We start from the raw sequence: 12,918 nt of genomic DNA on the forward strand, positions 1-12,918 counted from the left end.
ATTTTTAAATGCATTTATACAAGTTGTAAACACTGGTTTATTGTAAACCCCATATAAAATCTCTCTTTGTCATAAATGCATTTATAAACATCCTTATATGGGAAACAGAATCAGCTAAATGTATTACATCTACACACAATAGGCTCTATTCACAGCAGCCATATTATGAAGACATTCACAGGTGTTACTAATGATACTAATGAAGGCTCTGTTCCATTCTGGTCAAACAGAGTCAGGGTGCTGATATTGTGCATATCTACAGTTGGGGTCCAGGGACCCTCATGGGCTTCCAAATGGCCCCTTACAGGTGTGTAACTCTGAGAGTGTACAAATGGAACCAAATGCACCCGTAAGGGTCCATTTGGTTCCATTTGTACACTCTCAGAGTTATGGGGGTCGTGGACACCACTGTGCTACACTAAATGGAACAGAGCCTTCATTAGTATCATTGGTAACACCTGTGAAGGAAGTGATAATATGGCTGCTGTGTGTACAGCCTATTTGCAGTTTAAAGACAATATTTTGCACCAAACTCTAGTTTGTCATGGCACTGTCTTACATACTGTTAGTCAGGACTGTATTTACTGCATATCAGCCAGCCAGTGGCATGGTGCAGTACACTATTCTATCCAGAAGATGGCACAATACGCACACTGCAAGTGAAGCACATGACACATGCGCTGTTGTTTCTTTTGATGTAGTGTCAGGGTATGCCCACTAGGAGGAGTCAAAGACATTGGTCTATGCAGCAGCTGCAGTTCTCAACCATTTTCAGCATATTGAATTATCAAGAGATCATTCTAAATGGGACAGTCTTTTATTTTATTTTATCTATATTACACTGTACGCACACGGACATATTGTCGTTGACTATAGTGGTGCTTTTTACTGTCAGAAGACAATCTGAAGACAATCTAACTGTAATTTAATTACCACATTTTCTTTGTGATTTTAACTAATAACAGTCATAGTATGTACCCAATTTAGATCCGTTATGTGCCAACCATGCACTCAGCACACCCAGACCTCAAACTAAATAAGTTCATTGTTGCACAAATGAACTGAATTGCACAAAGTAAAGATGTGGCCTATTCTGTCTCAGGAGATCACGATCAAATAGTTGCCATTTCTCTTGTAGATAAAGTTCAGAGTAAACAGTGTTCTTTGGTGATGTGTGTTGTATTCAATAATTATATTGATCCCCAAGAGGAAATGCTCATTTCGTTGGTCACCTACCCACTGGTTCTCAAACCTTTTCATGTCAAGGACCCCCAAATTGATATACATTAGCACTGTGGACCCGCATTTGAAAAGACGTGCCAGGGACCCCCATAAGAAGATTTTTACGGCTTGGCTCAATAGCAGTGATTCTGAACCATTTAATTTCAAGGACTGATAGTTTCATATCTCTGCTGTCGCAGAAACCAGCTCTCAACCAACTCCAAAATGTAAATGTTTCAGGAAATGAAAAAACAAAACAAAAAGTGGAGTTAGGAGGTTTTGTTCATCATTGATAAGAACAGGTGAATGGACCTCCAAGGGAGGTAAAACCAGCTAACTCCAACCCCCTTGGTGGAGTTCACTGGTTTAGCAGACAGTTTGAGGGTCCAATGGAGTTAGCTGGTTTTGTCAGAAGCGCTTTTTAATACTTTTCATTGGTTCAATATTTGATCAACCAACATGCAGAGACGTAAAGGGTGTTCAATAGCACTGATTTATGAAAAAAAAGGAAAACCTCAAAAATGAAAAAAAATAAACATTTTTTTCTCTCTGGGACCCACTATAAAACACAGATCCATAAGGGTCCATTTGGTTCCTAACTGTCATTTATTTGGCTTGGGACCCCCTGGAACCCCCTCAAGGACACCACACTTTGAGAAAACACTGACCTAGTGAGCTGCAAATGTAGCATGGTGTGCCATATAAATAAAGGTTTTATTTTCATTAACACCTGTAATCAATTCTGATGATGATGATGATTAAGTGTTTATTGCATGTAGCGTACAGTAGACACTCATTGCTGGAATCTGACTGTATAAACGCTGCTTAGTATGTACTCAGGCATATCCTGAAACATGCCCTGTAAGTGAGGTCGGTCGGTCGGTCTGTCTCTTCTGCATCCAAATGCTGGGCTATGACCTGGAATATTTCACATGCATTTAACTCGATGTTGTGATTCAGTGTTTTGGTGTGTCTGTGCTTCATGTATCTTGTGTCTCCTTTCCAGGTCCTGCTCACCCCCCCCCCCCGCACCTTAAAGCAATATGACATCATAGTACTGTTGTCATAGACTGGCCTCCAAGTACTGTGATAATTGGTACCGCACAAAGTATCCTGACAGCGGGCCACGGCTATTGCATAACTGAAATGTGTGTCCCAGATGGCAAGTCGGTCAGAACGGTTTCTGAGAAAATAAAACCTTGAATGTCTGTATGTATTATGTCCTCAGGTCTTACTATATAAACTCGGATGATAATTTACAGTTGTCAAACGTGACAGTGTTTAGTGCATAGCCTCTGTAGTTCATACTCAGTGACTAGAATCTGACCCTGTATAAACTCTGCTTCCCGTGTTTTCCCCACAGGACTGAACATGTAAGTTGGCCATTGGTTCTCAAAGTGGGGTCCAGGGCAAAGAGGTGGTGAGGCTTCACGGTCATGGCTTTTATTCAATGACACATAACCAAGACCTGCTGAGACTCCAGGACAGAGAAGTTGTTGCTGCTGCTGCTGACAAACAATAACTGAAGGGACAGGCACTCAATCAGTATTTATAGCAGGCCTCTAATGAGGAGTGAGTTAGGACAGGTGTGGTTAGGGTTTGAGAGTGAGTGAGAGCAGGTGAGGTGGGTGGAGCCAATCCATGAGAATAGGCCAGGGGGAGGGTTGCTGTTGCTGACTAGTATGACTCTTTTCTGCAGACACTTTTGAATAATTTTGAGTTTTTTTTAACACAAATCTTCTTCTGGGGGTCCCTGGCACAAGACATTTTCAGATGGGGGTCTGTCTGTCTGTCTGTCTGTCTGTCTGTCTGTCTGTCTGTCTGTCTGTCTGTCTGTCTGTCTGTCTGTCTGTCTGTCTGTCTGTCTGTCTGTCTGTCTGTCTGTCTGTCTGTCTGTCTGTCTCTCTGTCTCAAGACATTATTAGCCTATATAATAATGACACTGTCATTTTGTCTGTATTCCACAGTACGCACACACACACGCACGCACGGTTGGGAAGGTTACTTAATCAGTTACAGGATGCTGGTTACCCTGATAAGATTGCAATAAGTAGGCTAATACAGAATAATCACTTCATTCATTACTTCATCAAGATAATGTACCCTGCCTAGGCCTGCGTTTAATTACTTTTTGCTTACTTTCTAAATAAATGTTTTAAACCAGGATGCGCCCCATAACAAGATAATGTCCTAGTACAACAGAAGTACAGACACGAGTTCTAAATTACCGCTAACCTGCCTTTATGTCTTTGCTAACATTTGCCCACAAGATGCACAAATATGACAAGCCTAGAGTATGGAAACATTGTTTTTGATTTGATTATTGTGCTGCTTTTTACTGTCGGAAGACATCCAAGACCAACTTTTTGTATAATCACCAACATTTTGATTACTAACTGTAATGTAATTACCACCCTTTCTTTCGGAACATAACTAATTATTTATATTAGGTAATTTACTGCCATCATCTTGCCAACCTTGCACTCAGCACAGTTGACTACACAAAATAAAGATTACTCCATCTCAGGAGATCACAGTCCAATTGTTCAGAGTAAAAAGTGTTCTTGGGTGGTGTATTGTATCACCAAGAGCAGCAGTTCCCAAACTGGGGTCCAGTCATTATATTTTCAATAGCAGGCAATTTTTTTTTTTTTTAAGGTTTATAAAATAGCAAAAATAGCAGATCTACAAGTTCACGTGTTGTGTGCTTCTAGAGAAAAGTAGACATCACCACATACTTCAAATACTCTGAGGACACTGACCTTCTCTGACTGCTCAATGACAATAACTCTGTTACAGCTTGTCAAAACACAATTACCCGCTTCACACAATGGTGCACTAACAATACAGCTGAACTTGAACCTGTCATTAACTGGACTGCACTGACACCCCCCCCTAAAGGACCAACCTCAGTCCTTTAGTGGTTCATAGGTTTGACCTGATTCAGTACATCACTCTGTATCATCAGCACCTTCCTAAACTTATGGCCTAAGTACATTTTTTCAGAAAAGATAAAACACTGATTCAAAACTATATGATATTTCTTAATAATTTCACCCAAAACGTTTATAACAAAAAATTATGACTATTAACATAAAAATAATACTGTCTGTCAGTTACGTAACATAAGAGATTTAAATAGGTTTAAATAGGATTAAACCGGACTTAGGCCAAATAATTTACTCATTTACTGATTTACTCCAGACTTAGGCAATTATTTGGCCTAATTAAGTCACAAAACCATGTCTTAGGCCAAAAAAATGCCTATTTTGACCTAAGTCACACTAGGGAGGCCATTATACTAAAAGGGGAGTGAACAGCATGGCGATTTTACCAGAGGTGGCCAGTGTCATGAGGAGCTGACTTAGGCAAAAATAAAATTTTCCTCCAAAAATTACTTATGCCATTAGTTTAGGAAGGTGACGTCATAGAAAACACAGGAGACAATATAAGAGCAACATAATATGTTCAGGACGGTACAACCTTAAGTTGAATTGTTTGTATAATGCAATCGTCGACAAGTAGGCCCACATTTATATTGCAGAGTACTAATAAGAATCTACCAGCTCACAATGCTTCGCATCGCGATGCATTGTGTGCTTGTAGATCTGCTATATTCTTTCTTTCTTTCTTTCTTTCTTTCTTTCTTTCTTTCTTTCTTTCTTTCTTTCTTTCTTTCTTTCTTTCTTTCTCTCTTTCTCTCTTTCTCACACACTCCATCCCTCTCTCGCTACCCTCCCCTCCTATAGCTGGAGTTGTCTTCCTCTCTGTCTCTCTCTATCTTTCTCTCTCTGCCTCTCCCATTGTCTCTCACACGCCCCCACCACCTCCCTCCCTCCCTTCCTCCCTTCATCCCTCTCTTCCTCTGTCAAATTCTATTCACTCCCCCTCCATCCCTCCGTCCCTCTCTCTCTCTCTCTCTCTCTCTCTCTCTTGCTGTATAATTTCCTACATCCTTATTTTACAGCCTCATGCCGTTGAAAGGAACGTACAGTAGCAGCTTATCTTAATCGCCTACACACACAACAGCTGAGTGAGTGTCTGGCATGCTTCTCAGGAGTGTGGAAAAAACAAGGGACCTCTGGAGAGACGCACGCACTTTTCACATCACCCAACTTAACGTGACTTAACCGCTGTGCTGCCTCTGGCCACTGAGTTCTTCCCTTTGGGATCAATAAAGTCATATCGTTGTTGTCGGGCAGAAATCTCCATATTCTAACTTTTTGTGTTTTTTCGTAAATGAACGCCCTACTTGATAGAAAAGCGTCACACAAAAGCATCAAAAGTAGCAGATCTGCAAGCTCTAAACGCGGCGGGAGACGTCTCGCACAATACCTGTGGAAAGCCTGGTTTTCTTTAAAAAAATGTACCAGTGCCATGCGGTTTAGATCTGGTCATATCCGATTTAATTTAAAACACTGCCATTACAGGGAACACAACGTTTCAGCCACATGTTGGCCTTCAATTTCCATACACAAACATACACGCACGCACGCGCGCGCACACACACACACACACAGACACACACACACACACCGTTTCTGTATCCACTGAGTCTCTCTGCAAACTGGCAAAGAGAATTGGTTGCAGTCGAGGAAAAATCCACATGAAGGTTCCTCTATCTCGTAACCGGTCAGAGCTCAGACTTTTCCAACAGTGCTATGACGTTACGTAATCACAAAAAGCAGCATGAGCGCCGTTCATAGTGGAGGTTTTGAACAAGAAATAAACAGTTTGTTTGGACACTTTTGAGCAGAGGTTGTGTTGTGAAAGCGGCCAAATTGACACAAGTTTCTTTCGGTCGTCTATTACGCTGGGGTTTGAGAAAACATGCCCGATCTCCCGACCACCAACTCCAATGTAAAGGGCCGTTTTATACTAAATGTTCCTTATAGGAAATGAGGACTTCTAAGTTCCAATTAATAATCAAACGTAGCTTGCTCTGAGGTGGGAAGTTCTAAGTCAGAAACTTCCCAGTTCCTTGCTCGCCATGAACTCGCACGCACAAAATAATCAGTTGGAATTCCCATACTGTATGTGCCTTTGAAGCCATGTCTGCATTTCTTCAGGCCTGAAGTGTGTTGTATGTAGATGATTAGTTGAGCATACAGAGAGCATAGTGTGTGTGTGTGTGTGTGTGTGTGTGTGTGTATGTGTGTGTGTGTGTGTGTGTGTGTGTGTGTGTGTGTGTGTGTGTGTGTGTGTGTGTGTGTGTGTGTGTGTGTGTGTGTGTGTGTGTGTGTGTGTGTGTGTGTGTGTGCGTGCGCGCGTGCGTGTGTGTGTGTGTGTGTGTGTGTGTGTGTGTGTTGTACACAGAGATATGGGGCTATCGCTATACACCAGAGGTGACTGGTGAATGAGCGTGGAAATCTGCCTGTGAAGAGCCATATCTGTATACAACCGAAGCACTGTCAAAGACACACACAGTGGTGTGTGTTTACCACCAGCTGCTTCATTGTATGGCATACAGTGAGTGGGGGTTTGGGGGGTGGGGTGTGGGGGGGGTTGGGTCTGAGCGTAGGATGGAGAAATGAAAGAGAAAGTAACAGGTCAGACTCATCAGCACAAAAACAACACCTGTTCCCAATTTACACACTGTGCATCTTCTACAGTACTGTAGGTAGTGTATGTGGTACAGTATTTAAATGAATACCTTCATCCTGAGCATCTTACAACAGGTGCACCTGTTGGAATCTTTTCAGTTCCTAGTTCACCGGTAGTCTATTTCAAACGTTATACAAAGAACCACAAGAGTCCATCAGCTTTCATCCCTCTCCAACCATAGCTTTGTTGTATTATTGTCATGTTTTAGAAAAAACGTGCTGTTATTGTCTCGTGTTTCTTTCGAAGCCCGAAGTGTCGGTTGCTTATAATGTTGGAGAAAATAATACCCGTTGCACTAAGTCACTTCGAATGAGTTGAATAAAATGTACATTTTACAAACCTGTATATTTAATCAGAAGTATTATGCATGGTTTAATGAGACTGGCTTCTTGCTGCTAATGTTACCTCTGACCTGCTTAAAATGTGTTTGGGGAATAGACAGAGTAAAGGATGGCTCCATCCACACATTGAGGTTCATCTATTCCTCATTAACCTTTCCTTCCTATATGCTTTTATTTTAGCTGGTGCAAGATAGGAGGCCATGGAGGGAGCACAGCACAGTAAAGTTAAATCACCCATAAAGGTGCATTTCCCTTGAAAACACTTCTGGCTTCATTTTCACATCTACTCTGGCTTTTGTGTGCACCACAGACAGTTAACTTGACTCAATATTTATGTAGATATTTGATAATCATTTGATCAGAGACCTCTGTCTTGAACGCAATGTTTCTAAGCAACTCTCTCTCCATCTCTCACAGAATAACCTGCTGGATCATGATTTGACCTGCATGGTCAAATATTACTCAACAACAAGTGAAAGTTGCTCTGTCAAATGTGTTAAAGTACTGGAAAAGGTTATTTAAAAAATATGTACGTATTCAAAAGTACAAATTATAAAGTACATTTAAAATATCAATGCCGATTTTCAAGACATTTAAAAAAAACTATCAATAATGGTGAAAATAGCTACAAGCTACTGCATCACACCTACTGTACAAACTATCACAACACGCCGCGATGTGACGCGTTCTGAGCTTGTCGATGTGCTATTTTCACAGAATGTTTGCCTATTATGACATGCCCATAATAGGGATGGTAGGGTGGTTAAATGCACACCGGTCTGTTTTCACACTCTCAGGGTTAAATTAGAATATAAAAGGGGAGGGGGAGTTGGGATGTAGCCATCATTTTAAAATTCCATTATTATTCAGAATTAGAGTCATTTTAGTCACCAGATAAAAAAATAAATTTTAATCCAAAGCTTAGGAATTCAGAGGAGACAAATCTTGCGCTGTCACTCTCTCTCTCTCTCACACACACGCGCACGCGCACGCACGCACGCACGCACGCACGCACACACACACACACACACACACACACACACACACACACACACACGATGATTCTGACCATGATTCTGACCATGATACTGACATGATACTGACCATGATTCTGACCATTATACTGACCATGATTCTGACCATGATACTAACCATGATACTGACATGAGACTGACCATGATACTGACATGATACTGACCATGATTCTGACCATGATACTAACCATGATACTGACATGATACTGACCATGATACTGACATGATACTGACCATGATACTGACCATGATACTGACATGATACTGACCATGATACTGACCATGATACTGACCTGATACTGACCATGATACTGACCATGATACTGACATGATACTGACCATGATACTGACCATGATACTGACATGATACTGACCATGATACTGACATGATACTGACATGATACTGACCATGATACTGACATGATACTGACATGATACTGACCATGATACTGACATGATACTGACATGATACTGACCATGATACTGACATGATACTGACATGATACTGACATGATACTGACCATGATACTGACATGATACTGACATGATACTGACATGATACTGACCATGATTCTGACCATGATACTGACATGAGACTGACCATGATTCTGACCATGATACTGAGAGTATCATTATTATTATTATTATTATTATTTTTTTTTTTTTGTTGCAGGATCTGTCTTGAGAGATTTTTCACACATAAAAGTAGACACGTCTATGACATAATGTCAGATTAGAGCGTTAAAGCCATGTGGTAAACCATCAGATCTGTCACATTAATGTCTCTATGTGACAACTTCCATCTTCTACAGCACATCCATACAGTATCACGCTGAGGAACAGAGACATGGTTGACAGTGATAGAGAGGAGTGGTTATGACCCTATTATGGGCATGTCATAATAGGCAAACATTCTGTGAAAATAGCACATCGACAAGCTCAGAACGCGTCACATCGCGGCGTGTTGTGATAGTTTGTACAGTAGGTGTGATGCAGTAGCTTGTAGCTATTTTCACCATTATTGATAGTTTTTTTTAAATGTCTTGAAAATCGGCATTGATATTTTAAATGTACTTTATAATTTGTACTTTTGAATACGTACATATTTTTTAAATAACCTTTTCCAGTACTTTAACACATTTGACAGAGCAACTTTCACTTGTTGTTGAGTAATATTTGACCATGCAGGAGTAGAGTATATATACTTTGACTCAAGTACTGGGGCTGAGTACTTTGTCCAGTGCCTACCACCTCTTGCAGAACTCGCAGACCCTGGGAAGAGCTTCCATGCCGTATAGCGATGGCCCCTGTCAGGATGCTCTGGGTTGTAGAGTAGAAAGATTTCAGGACCTTCTCTGAGACCTACTGTATATCCTAAGCTGCCTGACGACGAGGTACAGTCGTTGTCACTCCTTCTTTGCCACAGTCTCTGTGTGCGTTCTCCAGGTCAGTTCCTCTGTGATGTGCACCCAGAGGTACTTAAAGCTGGCTCACCCTCCCTAATGGTGCCCCGTTGGTCAGGAGGGGTACAGAAGTCCACGATCATCCCCTTGGTTTCTCCGACGTTCAGAAAGAGGCAGTTTTCCTGGCACCACTGCGACAGTACCACCTCCTCCAGATAGTCTAAGTGGGTCCATGTGGTTAAATTAACACTCTCAGGATTTTGTTTGCGTAGTCCTTGGGATGTGCTGTAATTATCATCTATTCTTTACGGGTCTATTCTTATACGGTGTGTCCTGTCAACGGTGATGCACGGTCTAACGGTGGTGGCTCTATTGAACCGGTCACAGCTGAGCGGTTAGTCAATGATGTGGAGCAGTAATAGAGACACGATCTGGCTCACACTGCCGGCCCGAATGAATGGCCAAACATTAGGCTGTCATACGAGGAACAGTGAATGGATGTACACATACACACACACACGCATGCATTTCACTGACATACATGTACACACATACACATGCAGACACTGGGGCGTATACAAGCACTCATGCAAGTAAGGTACTAAGGGTAGTAATAAGTAATAAAGTGCAGATAAACCTAATAAGTGTGTTATGAACATAACATAACATAATGTGTATTTATCTTGGTGGTGTGATTCCCTGCAAGTCTTTCTCCCCCCTCATGTGTGTGTGTGTGTGTGTGTGTGTGTGTGTGTGTGTGTGTGTGTGTGTGTGTGTGTGTGTGTGTGTGTGTGTGTGTGTGTGTGTGTGTGTGCGCGTGCGTGCGTGCGTGCGTGCGTGCGTGCGTGCGCGCGTGCGTGCGTGCGTGCGTGATTGAGTGATTGGCTACCATGCAGCTGGTGTGAGTGGACTGAGTGCTGTATGACTGTGAGTGACAGTGACTAGCATAGGCTTCCTTATAAAGAGTGCACAGGTGATCGCAGCAGGTGATTGGTTCCTGTGCCCATGGGCTTCCTTATGAAGCTGGCTTCAGAGGGTTCATGTCTCTCCTCCTGACCAGCAACCAAACGCAAGACCAAACCAGGGGTTTTGTAAATGTAATGGGAGTGTAGGGGTGGGGTACATTTATTTTGGGTTACTCACTCCTTTGGCTTTGTTTTGATATGGTACCGTAGGTAAACACGTTTTTTAAGTTGGTTATTTTCAGTAGGTAAGAGTCTTTTGTTTCCTAGTTACGGGGGTTTGTCCCCACCCTGAGGTAAATATGTAACAGTTTTCTTCTATATGCATATATAAAAATAAATCCTCCACTTTTGGGGATTTTACACCTGTGTTGACTGGCTGTTTGGGGACTGGGAAGGAGGGGATCCATATTTTGTGTCCAGTGCCCCTAGGCTGGGCTGTAACATAAATTGGTGGCTCGTCCGGGATATGAACCAGGGACCTCTCGCACCCCAAGTGAGAATCATACCCCATATTTTGTGTTGCAGCTCAGTGCCCCTGGGCTGCAACAAAGTGTGCAAAGAACAAAATCAATATACAGGCATTGTTGTAGTGAATGAACATAATAATCAATATAGAGGCATTGGTGTAGTGAATGAACATAGACTTTTCGAATTGCACCTTCCCTGGGTTACTGAGGTAAGATACTGTAAATCTATATGCTGTAGTAAAAAAGTACAATCATGCAGCAAAGGGATGAATACGTTTGCGACCAAAATTGTACAAATAGCAGTCAGTATTATGGACAGTTTCTGCAAAGAGAGACAACCGAACATCTGCAAAATGTCATTAACATCATTACCTGAGGATGTGTATCATTCACTTAGTAGATGATCCATTATGTATATTTGTCAACAATTAACAGACACATCTGTTTACCATAATGTGCTAAATGTTTTTCATTACATTTTTTGACAAAAAAAATGTAAGCATAGTTTATTCAAATGGTGGCTATAATCATCATAATTTGGGAACAAATTGTATTTAGATTTTGGACTTTTGGCTGTTGGCCAGTGAGTCAGTTAGTACATTAATGCCAAAGTAGAAACGGCAGTAGAAAAACCTTCCTGAGGAAGGCTTGACGTTAGCGCATTAACGTCAAACAGACCAATGACTGCAAGGGCTCAAGAACACATGACTTGTGTTGCATATCGTCGCTGTCAGGCAGAAATCTTTTATTTCCATGTTTCATCTTTTCATGTTTTTTCATAAATTAATACCGTAATTTATACTTTATCGAATGACAGTGTGTGTCCTACGATGGGAAATTGGAAAATAACAGCTCTGCAAACTCAGGTGTTGCATCATGGCAACACCTGACGTGTTGGTAGATGTAGATGTGCTATTTTGACGAAAGCTGAGCAATTTTGAGCATTTCTGCATATAATGACATGCTCAAAATAGGGGCGCCAGTTTGAAAGTGGTTATGTCAGTCTGTGTTTTTTTTTAAATAGGAATACAGTTTTTTTTTTGCTATCTATTTCCTCAAAAGTAACAGTTTTCCACCGGACAGCGGCAATACGTCATCCCCTCACTCTGCCCCATCTTTCTACTGTATCTCCCCATTGTACTGTACTAAATACCCTGACACAATGTATGAGCCTAGATTATCCCTGAGCAAGCTATAGGACCCGTCCCAGACACTGTCTCCCTCCCCGGGGCTGAGTGTAAAGCCCAGGAAAGTGTTAAACACTGCAGTGGTTTTGTAGCCTGCCACCTACAGTATGTAAAACCAGCCACCGTGAATAGTGCTGTCCACAGCCTTCAGTGGGAATGGCTGAATACTGCTGATGTATGCGCTCATTACGGCAACTCTGCGTCAAACGCTTTCTTTGACTTTGAACGTTGCTGCCAAACCCGCTGGAGTCTCCAGGGGTATATTGTTGTTGTGGCCTATACATTTAGCCTATAGCTTAACATCTCTGACTCTGGGGATATTCACTGGGGTGATATGCTCACCTTACCTGTGACTTTGAGCTGCTTTGAGATGAAGATGTCGGAAGACAACAGCGCTCATGTTGGGTACAGTTCTTTGGCACTAACATCTGTGTTTCGGTGAACATTACCCCCAGAGAGGTGGCAAGGCCTTGTCACAGAATTGGTAAACTTAAATCAAATTAAATACATGGTAGATCCACTATATGGAGAGGTAACTGTTGTGGAATAACCCATTTACAGTCAAACTGCGGTGTCTGTGGACATGTCATTATAGGTGAAAATATGTATTGATTTCAAATGATTTCAAAAGAAGCAGATCTACATCTGTTATTTTTGCCATAGTAGAATAGCGAAACCCCCGGGGGACAAATGCAG

Source organism: Gymnoscopelus microlampas (assembly GCF_963454915.1).
Source record: "Gymnoscopelus microlampas genome assembly, chromosome: 16".
NCBI classification, from domain to species: Eukaryota; Metazoa; Chordata; class Actinopteri; order Myctophiformes; family Myctophidae; genus Gymnoscopelus; species Gymnoscopelus microlampas.